This window comes from Plectropomus leopardus, chromosome 16 (assembly GCF_008729295.1).
Source record: "Plectropomus leopardus isolate mb chromosome 16, YSFRI_Pleo_2.0, whole genome shotgun sequence".
NCBI lineage: Eukaryota > Metazoa > Chordata > Actinopteri > Perciformes > Serranidae > Plectropomus > Plectropomus leopardus.
In genome coordinates, this window is record NC_056478.1 from 29,985,225 (window position 1) to 30,002,071 (window position 16,847).

General features: G+C 37.9%; 1 long non-coding RNA gene and 1 pseudogene across 1 annotated transcript; one reads left to right on the top strand and one right to left on the bottom strand.

Moving 5' to 3' along the window:
* Nucleotides 1-2,131: 2,131 nt before the first annotated feature.
* LOC121955224 lies at nucleotides 2,132-2,786 on the bottom strand. The gene is made up of 3 exons (XR_006106618.1): nucleotides 2,663-2,786; nucleotides 2,462-2,521; nucleotides 2,132-2,337 (listed from the first exon to the last, which is right to left on the bottom strand). It is a non-coding gene; the product is annotated as an uncharacterized LOC121955224 (long non-coding RNA).
* A 1,577-nt stretch (nucleotides 2,787-4,363) lies between these two features.
* LOC121955932 lies at nucleotides 4,364-8,013 on the top strand (annotated as a pseudogene).
* Nucleotides 8,014-16,847: the final 8,834 nt, after the last annotated feature.

Consider the following 16,847-nt stretch of genomic DNA (forward strand, 5'->3'; position numbering starts at 1 on the left):
CATTTAAGTCCTGGGTTTGTTGGATCTATTCACCGTACCTCCCTCCTGTTCTATTGGTGCCCTCATGCTCCGTACAATAAGCGGACACCATCCTGCCACGTTTCATCGGGACACAGAAGCTGCTGTCTGGCTGTCTGCCGGCATAAAATTACTCCACCAATGGTTCTGTCCAGCTGCATTCTCACCTCTCGCCATCTTAGTGCATTTCATGGGCACGTGAAAGCTGGTTTTTGGCGTTGCAACTTTTCTCCAGAAGCACTCTCAAAGTGGCAGTATTTTACAAGTTTGGAATGAGAACAGGATGTTCCTCCTCACTCCAATGCACAATGTGTGTAGATGATTCTGTGCATTTGCCTTGTCTTGTAAACTGACGGCCTCAGTATGCTTCAAATAAGTAATTTCTCAGGTAAGTGTTTCTAAAAGACCACACTGAAAAGTGGGCTAAAAAAGTGAGCCATCGTCCTTACTGGTATTGGAAGTAATGTGTTACTAAGTAACACTGTTGCTAAGTAATGCCATTACCAAGTAACGCCGATGCAAAAGTCCACTGCAAAACGGTAACACGTGACATTTTGGAATGAGAATGCGTTGTTTCAGCCTCATCAGTGTCTGTTAGACTGTGTGAATGCATACTTATAATAAACCGTCTGACAGACTGTTTTCTCTCATTAGGAGGCTCTCATTAGACACATTTATCACGATGGCCTGTCGGCAAATATGCAGTCAACCATAAACTGCAGTCATTAAATGCTCATTTATTGGCAGGTCAATAGTTGTTGACTGATGTGCCCCCAGATGGGAATGGGAGCCATTAAAATGCTGTTTTCTGCCAGTGGGCTATGCGAATGAAACAATCCAACAACAACGTTCAACAATTCATTTAATGGCTGTAACATTTTGGACTGCTCAGTCTGTATCTTGGAGCTCTTTTAAGCCAGTACTTTCAAAATGTGAATCAAACAAGGTACATGTGTCTGCTATTATATTTTGTAGCTGCTATCTTTACAGAAAATGCATGTTTTGCTCCCAAACACAAGAACTGAAGTGTAAACCTCATACTCTGGTCATCTGTAACAAAGCCTGGGGTGAAACGTAACATCATGAAATAATGATAATGATGAAAAATAAAACACTGAAAAGTTTTTGTGCAAATAATGAATGACTTTTTAATATAATTGGTGTGTATTTATTATAAGATTGTCTACAATTCAATCATTCAGTCCTTATTACAGAAACCATGAGCACCAAAGAAGACAGTAATACTGGCAGAGTAAACAAGAAAAAAAAAAGGTTTAAATAAACAATGATTGTGTTTCCCATCTCTAAGCAAGAGTTTTGTGTGTTAAATAAAAGTTAAATAAAAGCCTGTCCCATATAGAATATATCCCACAATTTATTTTGAAGTACAGAGAATTACCAGCACAGAGCTTTTATTCTGAAGAGTTGTTTTTGTTTTATCATTTCAGTACCTTTTATTTCTTTCATGTAAAATAAAATTTGGTCATTTATAAAGTGTTGACCTTGAAAAGATGGGTTGTCAGTTTGAAACCACTGTAAATAAAATTGATTTCTTTAAAACACAAAATTTGTTGTTTTTGTTTAAGAGAAATGTCATTTCCCAGCAAAATTGCTTTCTCTTACATTGTATTTTGCTGACCTCAGCCTTTAAAAGAAAGTTGTCAATTGTAGTAATTCAGTAATTCAGTGTATAATTCACATATTTATCATTTATTAACAGTACCAGACCTTGTTCATTTTGTAGCCTATGATTTTTTCTTCAGTGCAAAATTCACACACTTTCCTGTTCTAATGCTGTAATAATGTATATAACTTAAATTATTATACAATTACTGAGGACTACATCCGTCAATTTCAGTTGAGAAAAAAGACACATTTGCCAAGAACATGTTGAAAAAGCTTTATTTTAAAACAACAACAACAACAACAACAACAACAACAACAACAACAAAAAGTAAGACACCAGAGTTAGTCAAATTACATGAGGTGCTTGAAATGTAGGTAGGCTACTTCATACAGGTAAATGTATGTTTCTTTGCTGCTTTGGGATTATATGTGGCCGGTGCCGGTCTGAATGAAGGCAACCCAACACACGCAGTCTTTTGTGGTGTGTTGCTTCATATTTTGGGTTCCCGTGCAGTCTCTCCTGAAGAACAGCACATAGCTCAGAGAGCTCCTGGCTTCTAAAGGATGGTGGCCACAATCCACAGTTTCCCCGTCAGCTGTGCCGTCGTCCTCATGTGATATCATGTCTATTGTGATCCCTCTCCAGACATCCATTTCTTCTTTAGTCAAGACAGCTCTCCTCGCTTCCATTAGCTGAAAACACAAGAAGTACAATTAGTACTGCTCTGTGGTGTTCACACAACACAGATATTTTGGCTGATAGACATTTTTGATCCCATTCAGCACAGTGCATTCAGCTTTTTTCTTTAAATCTTACCCTTGCATCGGGTCATATAGCCTGTTGTTTCCCTCCGTTTTGGAGACGCTGCATAGTTTCCTATAAAATACAAAAAAAACAACATCAAAGTCACTTTGGTGAGCAAAAATGTCCAGGCTTGAGCAGCAGGCTTGAAATGTGGCTTATTATTAACATTTATATTCTTGAATTTTAACATTTAATTCACTCAGAGTCTCTCACCTGAAGTCTCCTCACTGGTCGCTGTCTTGCCTGTCCTCCTCCTGCTGCATCAGCATCAGCTGCAGCGTCGCGAGGCTGCTCGTTCAGAAATGACTGCAGCACCTCTTCAGCTGTTCACCATCATTTTGCCATCTTGGTCTTGCTTTTTGCTGAGCTCTCTTTTGCTGCTCTGTTATTTTGGGTATGTTTACATGTATACACGCGTACTTAGGTCTCGTTTTCCCTCTGTGTGTGTTAAAATTAACAAGAAAAAAAATTGTTTGCTGGAGAAAATGACCAGCCACACATGGACATTGAAATGTTCATCCAGTCAGGACACAGGAGTTTAGTTTGGGGGCCTGGTGCCCCAGCCTAACAGCCCTGGCAGTTTCAGGCAGTTATTGGTGCTGACTGTAAATTCCTGTCAAGGCCTGCCTTGAATTTCCACAGCAGTTTACAGGGATGATTGCTGCTGAATATCCCCCTGTTCATCATGCAGTGAAACTTTGAACCTCTTTCCTCTGAATGTCCTCAGAGCCAACCAAAAATGGTGAATGTGCTCTATGATGTCACAAGTGGATTTTGGGAGATTTTGGAATGTTTGTCTTCTTCAGAGTTCTGTCCATCAGCTCAGTCTCCCATGCAGACTGACAGCAGAGGTCATCCTCTAGTCCTGGCACAGACAGGACCAGTGGGACACAGTCACGAAACCTGTGGTTTCCTCAGGCATTGGAAAAACTGCCGCTTCACAAAATAGGCAGCAGTGTTTACTTTAGACTATTACTTACTGTAGCTTTAAGAGGTCATTGTCTTTTTACATATTTGTTTGAGACTAGGTTGATATTTTATATTGAACAGTGAATCAATCCTTTGCTTTGCGAATTGACTAGATTTCTTTCCAAAACAAGGGAAGAAAAAAGCAATGAGCAATGAGAAAAATGACCCGAAAAATCTAAAAATGAATATTTGTTATTCATGATTAGGACTGATAAATAAATAAACTCAATGAAAGTGGAAAAATAATATATAGATGTATATACGTTTTTAAAGCTTTATACTGAAAAGTGCATTTTGTGCATAGAGCAATGCTTAATATTAAAGCGGGCCCTAAGGGTCAAGTACAGTCAACATGTATTATGTGTGTTGTAAATTGTGTTTATGTTTTACACATCACAAAAAAATAATTTAAAGACAACAGTTTTTGTTTTTTTTTTTTTAAATCCGGTTATGATCACAAAGAAGCCTTGTGTTTTTCTGAGCTGTAGTGATGGAATAACATGTGAAGGCAAGAACATTTCGAATTCCCTCAGGAACTAAAGAAACATTAGCAGTTGAAAAGAATTGAAATGCAGTTATATTGTGATCATATATTTACTGTAGTGGGGGCAGTAGCTCAGAGGTGGCCTTTCCCCCAAAAGTATGAAATGGCAAGCTTCAGTCAAGAACACTTGCATAACTTAACTGGAAGCAGGTCACCTGGGAAAAAACAAACATAAAAGACAAAAGAAAAAACTCAATTTTATGCCTCCCAGGACATGAACAAAGATTTTTCTCTGCCCTCTTCTTGTTTGCACAATGACGCGCGCTGATGATTACTCACGAGCTTGCTTCATGTGCGTGTACTTCTGCGGTGTGTGGTTTTCGCAGAAGCCCAACAGATCGGATAAGGGGCGTGCTCAAACCCTGTGTCTGTGCTTGTGACGTGCACAGTTCAAACGGAAAACGGCGGACTTTGACGAGAACAGCGCTTATTGACTTTGATTTCGGGTCTTGTACTTTGAGCATCTATGACTAACAATTGCAATGAATCTTTGACAGTGAAGGACGGAGATCCGATCCCCTCCACGATGATGTTCTCCTCCGGTGTGGTGGGCAACATCGTGGCGCTGGTCCTGCTGGAGGTGCGGCGCAGGAAGGCCAGCCCGTCCCTGTACCTCATCCTGGTGACTGCGCTCCTCCTGACGGACCTGCTGGGCTCCATCTCCGTCAGCCCCGTTGTGCTGACTGCTTATGCTCGGCGGGAAACTCTGTTGGGAATGAGCGCAAAAAAGGAGCTGTGCTCCTACTTTGGCTTCACCATGACCTTCCTGAGCCTCTCCACGCTGGCCATCCTGTGCGCACTTGCGCTCGAGCGCTACTTTTCCATCGGTCACCCTTACTTTTACGAGAGGCACATGAGCAAACGCTTTGGTTATATCACTCTTCCTCTCATTTTCTTGGGTAGCATCACTTTCTGCGTTCGCGCCTTTGTTTGGTTTTGGTGAATACGTGCAGTACTGCCCGGGGACCTGGTGCTTCCTGGATATGAACCGCAAGAAAAGGATGGATCAAATTTACTCTGGGTTTTACGTATCGATCATCCTCATCATGATCTTCATCACGTTGTTGTGCAACATTTCAGTCATTACCCACCTGGTGAGGATGTACAGGAGGCGCAAAGTGCGCCGGAGAGGAGTGTCGGCGCACTCCCGGTACCGTCGGTCTTTGTCCATGACGGAGGAAGTGGAGCATCTCCTGCCGCTGGCCGTCATCACTGTGGTCTACATCTGCTGCACCTTCCCCATAGTGGTAAGAGCTGTACCTCTCAGTTGTTCTAAACCATGTATTATTCACTTATTCATTTCAGTGGAGGTGCAGTCCTTATTCATGTCGGTGTGTCTGGATAACTCAGTCGTTTTTCACTGTGAAATATCTGGGTAGAAAAAAAAAAGAAGTGTGCCTCATTTTCCCAGTGTAGTTAAAATGTTCGTATTGATTTAGAGTTACGTGGTCACATGATATGGAAGTTATTGAAAATAATGTTGAATTATTATTAGAAATATTAATATCAAATATAAGCCAATGAAATATAGGTGTGACTCATTTGCCCAGTGTAGTAACACAATTAAGCACTGATTGGAGTCACATTAAATTGCTAAATTGCGGCTATTATTACATTTAAAAAAAAAAAAAAAGCTGAGTTATCATACAAATTAATATAAATTAGAAAATGAAATAAAAAAAAAAATAAAAACGAAGTATGCCTCATTTACCCAATGTAGGAAAATAAATTGATACTGATTTAGAGTTACTCGGTCAAATGATATGGAAGCTATTAAAAAAGATGTTAAATTATTATATAAAAAAATATTAATATCAAATATAAGCACTGAAACCAATGAAAAAGAGGTGTGCCTCATTTGCCCAGTGTAGTAACACAATTAAGCATTGATTTGGAGTCACCAGATAACGTGACATTGAGGCTACTGAAAAAAGAAAGCTATATTATCATAAAAATGATTAATATAAATTACAAAAAATGCGCTGGAATTTATTAAAAAGAAAATTGTTATTTTTCTAATATAGTATTACAGTTCAGCAGTGATTTGGAGTCACTGGGTCTCATGACATGGAAGCTATTGAAAAAAAAGCAGAAGCTTTCGCTGGAGTCGGTGGTCTGGTTCCTCCAGTCAACATATCAAAGTATCCTTGGGCAAGACACTGAACTCAGGTAGCTTCAGCCACCAGTGAATGTGTTTGAATGGTGAATGTGACATGCAGTGTAAAAGCGCTTTGAGTGGTCAGAAGACTAGAAAAGTGCCATCTAAGTGCAGTACATTTAGAAAAACAATCTGGCATTGATTTAGAGTCACTGAGTCACATGACATGACCGCTATTGAGAAAAAAAAAACCAACAACAAAAAAAACCCTGCAATCGTTGCATCAATTAAACTGCAATTTATTGATAGTCCCTTAGTTAGTCTCCAGCATTTAATGGGTTAGTGGTGACCAATGGGTTAGTGGTCTTACTGCTAACAAGGTGTGAAACAGGCTAAAGGTAAAGATGACAACGCTGAGTCCGGACTGTATGTCAGTTGAATATCCAATTTGAAACTAAATTCCCCACGCTGTCATATTCTCAGTAGCAGACAGCCGACGGGCCCCAGCCTCTTTTTTTCTCCTTCTATTTAATCCAGATGCTATAGGGGAGAAAACGTTTACTCACATTATTACACAATTACTGAAAGTTTCATAAACAACAGACCGTTCCCAAAAGACTTAACCACAGAGCATTTCCACAGAACAGGAAGGGAGCTCCCTCTTTTCACTTTTAAACGATGGGGGATTTTTTAATCCTCAAAGGACTACTTCAGTCATTCTTTGTTTGTTGTTACAATTTAGAAAAATCGAATTTCTTCCTCTCAGTAGTTTTGTCTGGCTTTGAAACGTGTTTTTATTCATTGCACTTGCCCTTAAGACTTTCTTTATTTATCTGTGCTTTGTTTTGCTTGGTTGTTGTTTTTAAATGTTCGAAATTAAGATGCATTCTTTCATTCAGGATTAAGCATAACTGAAATAAAACAGTTATTTAATAAGTTTGTCTGACCATATAGGTTCATTTGTTTTGAATCATTGTGAAATTACCTCAACATGTCTTCTTGAGTCCCGTTAACTTAACATTTTTAGTGCACCCCAGATGCTAACTTTTTAAAGTTCAAGTAAGTCAAGTAAATCTCTTAAAAAGACTAAATCTGCACCAGTATGGCAACATTTTGGATTTGAAGCCAAAAACAGTTGTCCTTACTGGCTGCAGGCACTGCTGCGAAGTGAGTCTTTTTCAGCGCTATGATTCGGTTTATATCTGTCGCTTGCTTTGAAAGTGTAGCAGTGGACGAAGACAAAGCTCATTTATGAAGTTCAAATGAAGGATATTTTTTAATAAAACCTCCTTATATCACTAAAAATGTTGCTTGCTGTTGGCTGTATTGTGTGTAATTTACAGTCAATATCGCAATTTATAGTGTGTGTAGAAAATGTAGAAATGTAGGAAGATAGCAAGTAGGTGAAGTCACCCATCTATCATGTACTGTTAAGTCTTTTAATTTGGATGACATTATGGCACATTCTTAACTAAACCTCCATGATGGTGTAACTGTGGTCAGCTGACAGTATGTACTTGTCATAACATGTATTTCTTTCATGGTCTTTACCCAATCCCCAGCTCAGAGTGTACATAAACCTCATAAAAGAATCACAGGATGATATTGCTGACCTCATCGCTCTTCGTTTACTGTCTTGCCACTCTATCATCAACCCCTGGGTCTTCATCATCCTCCGCCCCTCCATTGTGAGAGTCATCTGGAGGAAGCTGCGCAAACCACAAGAGCCAACATGCATGTGGAGGAAGAGTTGTCAGTCCCAGTTGACAGGGGGGAGATCCTGCTGTGCAGCTCCAGAGGCAGAGAAAGGAGGATGACAGCAGACAGAAGACTGGATAAGTTAAACGGGGCCCCTCAGGCCCGTGGTGTGGTCTCTGTCCGAGTGTGGACAGAAGAGCGGCTGCAGACTGAACAGAGCTGATTTTGTGACATCTCAGACTGCATGCTTTTAATAACAGGAAAAGCACGGGTGAAGTGGGAAGTCATGTGACACTTACTTTGCAGAAAGTCTGGTGAAGCACATGACTAGAATCAGAGTGGGCCTATCTCTTCCTGTATCTGAATGTTGTGTGTTCGGAAATTATCTCAATCGATGTCAGAAGAGTAAAGCATTATGAAGGTGTGCACAGTATGTCAGCAGAGCTGAGCGGGGAGAATTTGGGCACCTTAATCACGAAGCTGTGCGTCCCCTCAACTAATAGGCTGTAAAAAAACAGTAAAAAAAACCCAAAACCCGTTTTAACATAAAAACCTTGGTGTCCAGACTGCCTTCACATTTTAACCATTGTGTTGACTTTACTTGCTGTATACACCACTTGTCCTAAGGGTCAAAAATAAAACCCCCATTAAACCCCAAATGTATTTTGCATGAAGAAAAAAACTGTAATTCATCACAAACTTGAATATCTAGGTTTTCCCTCTTTACAGTGCAGAAAAGACTGCATTTAATCAGTGGGATCCACTTATTATTATTATTATTATTATTATTACTACTACTACTAAAGGTACTGCATAGGTGTAAACATTTTTGACAAGATACAGTATATCACTTGTGTAGCCTAAAAAAGTAGCAGAAATGTGTAAAAAGTAGTCTTGAATGCATTTTATTATAGGGAAGCAATAACAATATAGCACATAATACTGCACAATGAGGATGGTATGCAAGTTTGTGTGTGTGGGCTTTGCAGATGTATTTTTGTGTATGTGTGTGGTGAGTGGTTTTTGTGTCATGAAAATGAGTTTGTAAAAAATGTCCCCAAAGACAAGCTTTTTACCCTGCTGGTGTACAGCTTTCATGGTAATATGAACAAAGGCATTTACACTTTTTCTAATGTTTGGGACATTCTAGAAAAAGTCATTGAATTTCGAGTTGAAAAATAATAATTTAGGATTTTTTAATGTTGTTAAACATAATGGCGGGTAAAAGACGATGTAAGGGTTAAGCTGACTGAATTTGAGAAGGCGAGTTGAGGTAATTTTGTAATGATACAAAACAAATAAAGTTTTATAGTTAAATAAACTTGAAAGGACCGAAGCACAACCAAGTTAAAATACAGTGAATTTGAAATAATATACCATATAGATAAGCCTAATAATAATACTTAAAAACCACCACAGTTTGTGTAGTTCTCTCAGTATCAGTCGGGGAAGCTTCCACTCCACTCAAAATAACGTACGTCATCGACTTATTGATAAGCAGGGCTGTATTAATTTACCATGGGGTCCTGTGGCAAAAAGTTGCTGTTGAACCCCTATAAATACCAACCCCACTTTTCTGAGCTAGTATTAACTGAATCGCAATGTTTTTTTAGAATAATATCTGGGTAAAAAACCCTTGTATCATGCACATAAAATCAAATACACATAAAGGAACTTGACATTAGTGTCCAGGCTGCCTTAAAATTTTGAGCTCATTGAATTTAAGACGACAAGTTGAGGTTAACTTTGTAAGCTTTAATGAAAGAATGAAAGCATAACTGGATTAAAATACAATTAATTAATAGCTTGTTTTGCACAATAAATGAGTATCTGCTCTGAGCAATTTAAAAATTACTTCAACTTGTCTTCTTGATTATCTTCTTGACAATTAAGTTAAAATTTTAAGGCTGCCCAGACATGAATTTCTTTTTTTTTTTTAAAGTTAAAACAAATAGTTTCTTTTCACATTTTGAGTAAAGTAATACTTTACAAAAATGATTATTAAGCTTGCTGCAGCTTATTATTGACAGGAAATGGTTTGTGTACGCATCACACATTTGTATGTGGGGCCCATGTGGGTAGTAAATTTGCTGACAAAAAGGCTCTTTATGGGACTGTCCACATGGCCCCATGCCAATTGCTAACATGGATGGGTTTATCCAAGCAGGGCCCATGCTGGTTATGGCAGAGCTATCTGGGTACCAAGTGAGTATGGGCCCAAAATGTGCGTCTTGTATGGAGTCTTGTAGCCTTTATCAGTAGATGGATTAATAAACACTGACTTCATTAATAGATACAGTAAATACAAATACAAGTAGTAATTTTGTAATGTTCTAAATGACTATTTCTTTATGATAAACATATTTTTATTTAATTTATTTCATTATTAATGTGACTAAACATTACAGTTGGTCATTTTCCAAAGCACACAACAGTGATTCAGATTTCTAACTGACAAAATGACAAAATCTGGACAAGCACATTTGAGGAACAGCATATCTGCTCTTGAGGTTGTCAGAGCTGTAGTGAGCTGTGAGGAAAGTGCTAACCTCTGTTTTTCCACAACTGCATTGCCAGTGACGTAACGCATGATGGTAAGTTAACGGTAAATTATTACCAAAGCTTAAGCAAATGTAAAGGATGTGTAGATGGCTATGACACAGTGGTTTAGTGACAAACACAAATCAAACTGTTTTATTTTCTATAAGCATATTAAGGTGATTTACAGTGTTTTGAACACCATGGGAAAAATTGAGGAAATTAAAGAGTGATAAATCACACTGAATATCAGTTTTTTTTTTTTAAATTTTCAAATCTTTACAGTAACATAGCTAGAAGAATTTTATGTCTAAGTGTTTGTATTGCCCAGAACAAGGAGAAGAAAACAAAATGATTAAATTAAGGTGCTGAACGATGAATGTGTGAAAGACAAAAAGATTTAGGTCATTCAAATTCAGGTAACTTTTATGAACTGACTGATATTAAAAGAAAGTGTAAAACTTTATTTTTATACTTCAATTACATTCCTACAAAATTACTTTATTTATATTTTGACTTGTCAGATAACTTTTAATAACATTTTGTCTTTACAATGGTGAAGGCGTACTGAAGCGTAAAACTGCCATGCAAGAGAAAAAACAAGAAAAAAAACATCAAAACTGATCAGGTAATCACATTAAAAGTTTAATGTTATAACAAGATGTGTTGTAAGATTAAAGTTCATCTTATAAAAAATTGAAAAACCCTCATTATGGGAAGAAACTTTTGATGTGACCTAAAACTGATCACTGTTTTTTCTTGCATGCCAGCTCTACCCTTCTGTAAAGGTATACTAGGTTAAGACTACTTGACTGCTAATAATAATCCAATCAATACCAGATTGTCAATTTTGACTCACATTTTTTTCTTTTTGTGATGGTGAGTTCCGTAGAACATCGGAAAATATCAAATTTTGAAAGCTAAAAAAATGTGAAAAAGCGTAAAAAGATGTGGAAGAAGAGAAATCTAAATTAAAGTATAAAATATAAATTCATTTTTCAAGAAGTTGAAGTAAGTTTTCAGCAGAGATTCAGAATCACCCAACTGTTGGGTGATGTTGGGTAAAAATATAGATTGCAGAATATGAACTTTGATTGTTATCTTTAGAGATATTTATATCTCAAGTATGTCATCCTTGTTCTCACACTGATGGAAACAGGATATGAAAAATCTGTACACACAGTATAGTCTTACATAGAAATATAGACCACTTCCTGTATGATAACACTCAAAATTATATTCAGTGACTTTAGAGAACCTGTTGACATTCAATGAGCAGTGAATAATCACTAAGACATGTATATTTAGACCTTCACTTTACTGACGTGAGTTGCACTCTCCATCTAACAGTCTTTATGACCTTAGAAGTACTGTTGGGTATTGTTAGAAAAATTACAATACCAGATCCAATACCAGTGCCCTTAAAACAATACAGATACCAACTGAGTACTGCATTTGATAGGTTATTTCAAATTGATTTAAAATGATCCCTCAACATTTGATTTATATATTTTCATCAAATGCTAAAAACATGTAATATAACTATACTTTTTAAAATGTTGGTGGCACTTCATTTCACCACACCATGTATGGGTTATAGCAGTACTGTCACATTCAATCGAAGACATGCCATAAAAATAGTCATTTTATTCTAGATCTGGGTACAAAAAAAAAAAAAAAAGATATCTGATGCAGGTGTTGTTTGACTGGAGAATTTTATATACCTCTTGGGTATATTTTGATAAGGTATCAGGTCCCAGTTAAAGCCCTACTTAGCACCCTTTTGGCCTCCTGCCACCATTCAGAATACATTTAAGCACATTATCTTTTTACTGATGACGTGACTCTCTTATTGTCTACATATAATGCATTTATTTTTGTACCTCCAACTTTTCACTGCTTGTGTGATCTAACGCCCAGCTTTTGATGTAAAAGTTGAAATGAATCCAAACCTGTGCTTATTTATGTTAAAAGGTTTCTAGATATTTCTACTTATAAGAGAATTCAGTATTAGAGATCACAGTTTTGTATTTTTTATTTTTATTTAAGCTGTTTTTTAAATTTCTGTATGGACAATTTTATACATCGACTGACTGAGATATTATGAGGATGTTCTGAAGCTTTGAATAAAATCTGCTGTTGCTGTTATGTTGGCTTATGAAATGAAGTCTGAGCTGAATACATGTGGACGTGGTTCTCTAAATGCTATTTGTCATGTTATTGAAAACACAATCAGCAGAATTGTTTATGCATAGTATGTGTCTGCAAACCACATATAAGTATTATTTTAATAGGTTGAAACTTAAAGTTTCAACAATGCTGTGGTTAACATGGTTAGGGTTGGGCATCACTTGGTAATGTTTAAAAATATAACATCTTCTGGTCTGGAGGGCACAATTCTGACACTAAAAGCTAACAGTGATTACAAGCACACAGTAGTGAAGAGGCAGACAGGAAATAGGGCTCCCTTTGAGAGAGACAACAATGCCCCCACCATGCCTAATTTTGCAATCACATTACTATTTTGAACTATTTTTAAATATAGATGGAGGGCAGAAAGTGATACATTCATATACTGTGCAAACTGAGGGTTGCTTAAATATTGTCAGAAAACTGTCCGGAAACTGTTTCCACAGCTTGACCGACTTGCCCGGTGTAAAAAGGATTAACAATACAAATGACCTTGTCCTCCAAACCTCTGACGTCAGCTCACCAGACCAGATGAGAACGTACAATAGTCTAGAGTGCTATGACTGTTTTGTGTTGGTGTTTGGGCCCATGACCTCAGAAAAAAAGTAGTAGTGCAAGACTGCCATTTTGTTTTGGCCTGGTGAGCAAAAAAGTGCTTGAGAATTTAGATTGATATTTTAACTAAAGTTTGTACATGGGTGCACCACTTGTGTCAGGCTACTAGCTAGCTAACATATTTTAACCACTACCATCCCCAGAGGCCTAGTGAAAGAGGCATTTGAAAAACTTGGGTAGCAAAAACATCCTCAATCCAGACTTGCCAAATATCAGTGCTTTGTCAGTGGCCCCACATGTCAACATATGATATGCTGGGTACTCCGTAAAGTAGTTTGTTACAAACTTAACATTACATGACATGTGAGTCCCGATGGGATACAAGGTGCGCCATGTGCAGAAAGGACGTCATATAAAGAAGTTATCATTCAAGGTCGTTATTGTCCAGGCAATAAACTTTTTGCCATTGACCTCTCTGGTTTCCCACAGAGCTGTTCTGGGAACCAAGTTTGTATAAGCCTATAAAGCCCAAACTTGGCTTGTTTTCCTCAAACAGCCTAATGATGTATAAAACTGGAAAAGAAGCAGATGGGGGACTTCCACATTTGTTGTGTGTTAACAATGATAGGTCACAGATTTTGGATTTAGGAGCTGGGATAGGATTGCAACACATCAACAGCTTCCTGGGCTTCTTTCAGGTCATGTAAGATGAGCGATAAACAGTTTTAAGGAAGTTCTCAGCTTGTCAGACAACCTTTCCTCCCCATTGATGCAAACAATGGTGCAAAAATAAGAGCAGCTGTCAGAAGTGGCACAGAGGGGAACTTCCTAAAGTAGTCTCTGATGCAGGAAGACACACACAATGGCATTGCCCAAAAAGGCAGGCAGCCAGAGCTGTTTTTTGGATTTGAGGGCATTGAGGGCTTGGCCCGAACCTTTGTAGGAAGATCCTGGGGGATGTTCATTTAATCAGTTTTGGTTTTGATGTTTTTTTATGCACTCTGGCACCTTATTTACATTTAAAGTACATGTCTCTAAGAAGTATTCCACCCATATAAAGAAAGTTCCTCACATACCGTAAAATTCCCAATTAAAAGTCCAGACCCTTTTACTAGCCGGGTGTAAAGATACACTGACAGTGAAAAAAGGCCTGTCTCAATTAGAGGCTCCATTTTCATGCAGGTTGTTGGCTCCCTGTTGGAGTTATTATTATTTAGCTGCTAAGATGCATACAATTTGCATATATTTCTAAACTTTTGTCAATATGGACATGGGGCTCCTTAAGTTAATCACATACTACACACATTGTTTTGATAGAGAGCAGGTTGAGAATTACTGAAGTATCCCTTTAAATGTGTACTTCAAAAACTGTTACTTTCCTCCAGTTATGAGGTCAATGTCACCAGTTCCCCAAAAATAATGTTATTTACATTTTTGACAATAAGTCCGATTAAACACAAGTTTGTGTGCCAGTGATGTTATGAAGACTGCATACTTCATTAATCTCTGGGGGACATTCAGATTTCTATAAACCCTTTTTTTCTCTCTCACACACACATACACAGAGAAGCAGCTGAGGGGATGGCATTAGTTCAAGGGTTCGGTGACCTGCAAGCTGATCAGTGATGCTGATGTGCCATATTTTCCCAGGATCAGTAGCAGGATGTGATGAGAAAATGGCCTGAGATAACATCATCTGATCACAGTGTTTACGTTACTTTGACTCATAGCTGTCGGCTGGCTTCAGTTTACACACTACTTGAAGGAGGAAGAGCAGTGATCTAAACTGTTGTTATACACAGGCAGGCATTTATCAAACACTCGAGTGGAAACTTTGTGGGTGGAAATATAAACTCCTACAGTTTCTTCTTAACACCAAGCTTATTTTAGGGCAATGTTAAGCTATTGAGAAACAAAAGCAGAAACTGAGTTCATCGTACAAATTCACTGACCTACCCTCTGCACTTCAGACTGATAACTCAGTCCTTTCTTTCGTCCTTGTCAGTATGAGCGTGATCATCATGGGAGCTGATTACATCTATCTGCTGTGGAAACAGTTGTTCCGGAACACTAGAGCTGGTTGACATACATATTTGTTCAAGTAACAGGGTAAACAGTCACTGTGACAGCAATGCAAGTATGAGACATGGTTGCTGTTGCAATGGATATTAATAATGGACAACTCCAACTCCACAAAAGTTGAGGTGCTGTGTAAAACATAAATAAAAGCAGAATGCATTTTGCAAACATTTTTTTTTTTACTTTTTTTCAGTTGAATATAGTACAAACACAAGAGATTTAATATTTTTGTAAATATACACTCATTCTGAATTCCATACCTGCAACACATTCCAAAAAAGGTTGGTGCAGAGGCATGTATGCATCTGTTACATCACCCTTTCTTCTGACTCCAAGTGTTGGGGAAATGAGGACACCAACTGTTAAACTAGGCTGGTTTCCATTATGGATTTGCACAAAACATAATATTTTCAAAATGTTGATAAAGCACAATTGCAAGATTGTGTTTCGATTGTGCGATGTTCTGCATCTTCTCTCACGATAACACTGACACATGGTGATGGATGTTTAAAACATTAGCAGGTTTATTTATATTGCAGCCTCCACTCTAGCCATCATTATTTCCAATCCAAGGCGATGTAAGTGTGTTACGCGAGCGATAAAGGAAAGGCGAGCCCCTTATACATGGAAGCGGCTACGTATGAGGGATTTCTGGGAGGTGATAGTTCACGATTTCACAGAGGAATAATGGATTCAAAACTTCCGGGTGATCCGCTCAACTTTTAGAGAGATATGCAAAGCAAAAATACCTCGTTGTACCTGTTGCATCATACCCAACATGAGCCAGTTCTTAATGACAAGTGCATAGCCATAGCATCATGTGACCTAGAAAAGACAAAAAAGTGTTTCCATTGGTTTTGCAAAATGTTGCTTTTTTTAAAACAAAACCACCTAAGATACCACCTCATGCAAGCTTAAAAAACTTTTTGCGATAAATGGAATTTTTTTTTTTTTTTTAGAAATTGACGTGCTTTCATTAAATGCATTTTATATTCGCAACTTCAGTGTGCGCAGTTTGGGGGTTAATGGAAACCAGCCTACTTTTAAAACTGAAATTCTTTCACATTGTTGCTTGACTTATGACTTCAGTTGTTCAGTTTGGGGTCTCTATTGGTGTATTATGCACTTCAAAATGTGTCACACAGTTTCCAGTAAGAAACAGTTTCGGACTGCAGACAGGTCAGTCTAGTAGCTGCACTCTTTAACCAAGAAGACATGCAGAATGTGTCCCATGGTCTTAATGGAATAAGCAGGGATGTGTCTGAAAAAAACACATTGTCTGGATGGCAGCATATGTTGCTTCAAAAGCTGTATGTACCTTTCAGCATGCATGGTGCTTTCACAGATGTGCACGTTACCCATAATGACATGAGCACACCCCTCCATACTATCATAGATAGTGGTTTTGAACTTTGAGCTGGTCACAATCTAGATCCTTGTTCCTTTTCTCTTTTTTCTCTTTTTTGTTTGTGGATGTTGCTGATATGACTTTCTCCTTACATGGTAGAGTCTGAAGCATTTTTAGAGGCAATGGCAAACTATGTTTACTGAAAGCGGTTTGTGTTTGTGTTTCCAACTCCATGTAGCCATATCCTCTATCCAATCACATTGGTTTTCAAGAAGGTCAAAGCATTAAATATTAGTTTTCAGCTTTGCCCCTTATCTGCAGATATTTTTCCAGATTTTCTGAATCTTTTGATGATGATATTATAGATTGTGGATGGTGA